Source organism: Sceloporus occidentalis, unplaced genomic scaffold (assembly GCF_023333645.1).
Source record: "Sceloporus occidentalis isolate IW3139 unplaced genomic scaffold, rSceOcc1.0.p SCAF_20, whole genome shotgun sequence".
Taxonomy (NCBI): domain Eukaryota; kingdom Metazoa; phylum Chordata; class Lepidosauria; order Squamata; family Phrynosomatidae; genus Sceloporus; species Sceloporus occidentalis.
Window position 1 is genome coordinate 5,150,277 of NW_028317000.1, and position 4,472 is coordinate 5,154,748.

The following is a 4,472-nucleotide window of genomic DNA, read 5'->3' on the forward strand; positions in this document are numbered from 1 at the left end:
CTCAGTCTCCCAAAGGCATGGGCTGGGGTTGCTCCTCGAACCTCTGAACACCCAGGTCTTCCCTCTCTATTATCATATCTGTTCTAATTTCATTCTGTTGTCTCCCAGATATGTTCCCAACCCAAAAAGAACCCTCTTCCTCTCTACTCTTCCATTGTCTTTCAGAATCATTCAGCATTTTAATTCACATTCTCTGTCCATAATGTTAAGCCTCTGCTCCTTCTTCTTTGTCGGGTCTCACCTCCATGAGAAGTTATGTTGCGCAGGTGGGGGGCAGGGGTTGTGGCCAGCCAGATGTTGAGGGACTCCAGTTCCCATCATGCCTGACCAGTATGGCCAGTGGCCAGGAACGAAGGGAGCTGTAGTTCAAGAACATATGGAAAACCCTACGTTCCCCACCTTCCAACTTCTATGGAGAGGTTCTTTGGATGAACTTGTCATCGTTGTGATGATGGGTGATGAGACTCAGTGGAGTCCACATCTCTACAATCCCCAAGGAACTGTCACCATTGTGTAGCTGAATGTTGTCTGTACTGTTAGCTCTAGTAATGCATGTGCAAGTCTTGCAGAATGTTCTTATTCCTTTTAATCTATTTCTGAAATTCTGTATCCTTTTACTATCAATAAAAACCCCCCATCATACTTCATAATACTTGTGTTCTCGTTTTGCTTCACTTGGAGTTTGATACAGTATCAGACATCTTCTCATGCCTGACATGATTTGACATGGTCACACAATAAAGACCCTACACCAGACTATGGGATGGTATTAAGTATCCATCATGGTGCTATTAAATCAACCTGGCTTTTACTCCTTTTCTGAAGTTGTGGGTTGCCACTCATAAAAATCAGTCTGAGAAGCAATTTGGGAATGCAGAATGGTCGCTCATGTTGGTAAGGGTCTGTTGGCTTCTCAAAACAGAGAAAGGGAAGTATGCTTCACAGTTCCAAGGAGAAGAAGCACTCGGAGGGATGGGGCTTGCATCCGAAATGTCCTTTGTTAATTATTTCTTCCTTCTCCCCTTTCCCTTCCTCTTCATTTATACCCTTCCTTACCCCCAAAACCGATTCAAGGAGGCTTACAATCTAAAGCAATACGTAGAGAGATCTTCTGGCACCTTTGAGATGAACTGAAGAAAAACTTTGGCAGCAGGAGCTTTCATAGACTTAAGTCCATGAAAGCGCCTGCTGCCAGCTTGTTTCTTTCTGTTAGTCTCTGTGAGTGAAAGGATCCCGGGTGTTCCTAGCATGGCTGCTCATTGTTTGTCATGGCAGGAGGTGCATTCACTGGGTGTGACCCTTCCATGCGTCTTCGGTTGGTGGCCTGTTCTACCATTCCCATGAGTTCTGTGTTAGGTTTCCTATCCAACTCCTCCTTCGTATAACCCAATTCATGGAGCTGCCTCCGGATGCTGACCCTCATTTCCTGGACTGACATCTTTAGTATCTCAACTCTTTCAGGTGAACCCCTGGGTGGGCTTTTATTATCTTTACGAAATGGGTTGTTGACACTGAATTTGTTGTTGTTTTCTGCTGGCAATGGTTGTGAGTGGGGCCCTGTATTCCGATAAGTTACAGTGTGGATAGGGTCTCCCTTCTTGTCTGCCTTCTTCCCTATGGCCCTGGACCCTTTTCCTGAGGCTGCTGCTGCCATTCCCTTGGCCAATTCCATTTATGCTTCCCTGGTCCAGTATGCTTGGGATGCTTCGTTTATGTATTCCACGAACTCTCCCCAGCTCATATTATGGAGCTTGAGGGACGGAGTGGGTCCTAGATAGGTCCTTGAGGCGCTGTTTAGTCCTTGATACATGTCACAAATGATATCAAGATCACGGGCTTGATATCATTCGTGACATGATATCACGGGCTGTCCTTTCCTATTCAAGTGTATGACTCCTGACAGGATCCCCAACATCTTTTTCCTGGCTACATAAGTGTCTGGCAGTTGCATCTCAGTCCGGTATTTTACCTTTAGGATAGTTCCTGGCCACAAAATCTGCACTACCCTAGAGATCCAATCAGGTTAGCTAAGCTGTAGTTGGAGACTGCTGCTTCAAATGGGCCAGTGTAGCTGGGATCTAAACACAGCCTAGCCACTTGAGTCAAATCCTGTCCTTTTGCCTTAGGGTAAGACAGAATGACAGTGGACATCCAGTGGACTCCGGTTTGGGTGTTCAGCCTCCCAACTGGTTGGCTACTGTCTTAATCTCTGCGAGAGTCCAACTGACTGTCTCAATAAATGTTTTGGTAACTGTGCCATCATCAGTGGTTTGTTTTCTCTCTACCAAATTTGTAAGGATATCTGCTCAAATTTTGGGGAATATTAATTAGCTCAACACACCAATATCGGGCTCCTTACAAGTATCCTTTCTGGACCGAATCCCAGCAGTGTTTACCAAGGGACCAGGACTTCCAGGAACTGACACAAAGGCAAAGTCTTTGAATTTTAATCTAGTTTATTGATGCACAGGGGGACACACACTCACACACATACATTCACTCTTGCAATCACTCAAGGCTAATAGAAGAAAGGGAGGAAAAGTGGAGAGAGAACACAAGGCCTTCTAATGGTAATACTTGCCTGAGATGGTTTCCCTCGGAATCAAGGTAGATGCAGCAACACTGAAGGGAAATAGGGAAAGGGGTGCATGGACCCACGCCAGGAGAAGCAGACTGACAGAGTGCCTGCCTGCCAACAACGTGGAACCCAGAACAAAGGAAAAACTGGACCTTAAATAGGTTCCTAGTCACGTACTCAGCAGAGGTTGTTGTCCTACATCAAAGCAAAACCAAATTTACACATCACTTGATCCATAGGCATCCTCTGCCATAGGAAAACTATTGATACCGGAATGGCTTGTATCTGTGAAACATCTCCCAGTCATAAATCTGTCTCATAGGTGTGAAGGAATCTTCCTGTTTGCAACTCCTAGCTAAGGCTTGCTGCCTATGTGGTCTCTCTGCTTTCAGGTCATGGCAGCTGAGGGGCATCTCCCATAATGCCTTTCCATTAGGGTCATAAGGAGACATACCTTCACCCTATAGATGCAGGACTTGCTTAGAGGCCTCTATGATCAAGTGATGCCAGGGAAGAGGGGCCACCTGATTACCTCTGCAGATGTATTTTGGGATAGAGATTTGTGGGGGTATTTTTATAAAATTCCAGACTTGATAACAAGTGCAACGTCCTTATAAACATTAATAACATTTTCCGAAAAAGGACAAGGACTGTTAAGCAACAGTTCAAGAAAAACAATGCAACACATTCCAAAGCTATTCCTTTATTTTGGATATATATATATATATATATATATATGCACGCACGCACGCGTGCGCACACACACACACACACACAAACTTATCCATCCACTTTCGCTAGGGTTAGGGGCACAAGACCCCTGTGAATATGGAAAAATCGCAAATAACAAAAACACCATGCATTGACCCAAGAAGACACCTCTCTAGGAATCTCTAGGTCCTCCGGTGCAACTCTGTGGTCAATGTCTGACAAGCACTGACCATAGAATTGCACTGGAGGAGCTACAAAGGCCTAGTAGAGTCTTCTCTCTAAGAATCTCTAGGTCTTTCGGTGCAACTTTTAGTTAAAGTTGACCATAGAGTTGCACTGGAGGAACTGCAAAGGCCTAGTTGAGTATTCTCTCAAGGAATCTCTAGGTCTTTCGGTGCAACGTTTGGTTAAAGTTGACCATAGAGTTGTGCTGGAGGACCTAGATATTCCTAGAGAGAACATATAAATCAAATCCGTGAATAATCAAATCCGCAAATATCAAATCTGCAAATATGGAGGGATGAGTGTATACACATATTCCAAAGAGCAAAGCTTGATTTTGCCATTGTATATAAGGAACAAAATTTTGCTACACCAGCACAACAACAACACCGTTTTACTACACCATTGTATATAACTGGAATTGAGCATCCATAGACTTTGGTATCCATGGCACCTCCTGGAACCAAACCTCAGCAGATACCAAGGGCCCACTGTAATGAAATTTCTACATGGTTTTTCAAACCCATTTCCCCTAATGAGTGCCTTGATTTCTGCCTTCCACGTCCTTTATTCATTTTCTCCATTGACTAAGCCTAGGAAATCAGGCTGAGATTTTCAATCAGCCACATATATATTTACGTATAACTAAGTTAACTAAGTAGCATCCTTTGGCCTGACCTGCTCTCAATCCTGACTTACTGGGCATCAGCCACTGCAAGCGACTGGGATCTGTTCTCCAATCATTTGGGATGGCCATAGTTTAAGGGTACAGAGAACAAGGCATAGGGCACCAGAGACATGATATCACCTACACACGCTTTCATTATCCCTGGCGATAAAATGGCTTTTTTAACCAATGGAAGAATTTATAACGTGCTTTCAGGACTACAACACCCAGAATCCTCTGCTGGCTGGCAACTATAGTCCAGAGAAGGCCATGTCCACCTGAAATCCCATTTGC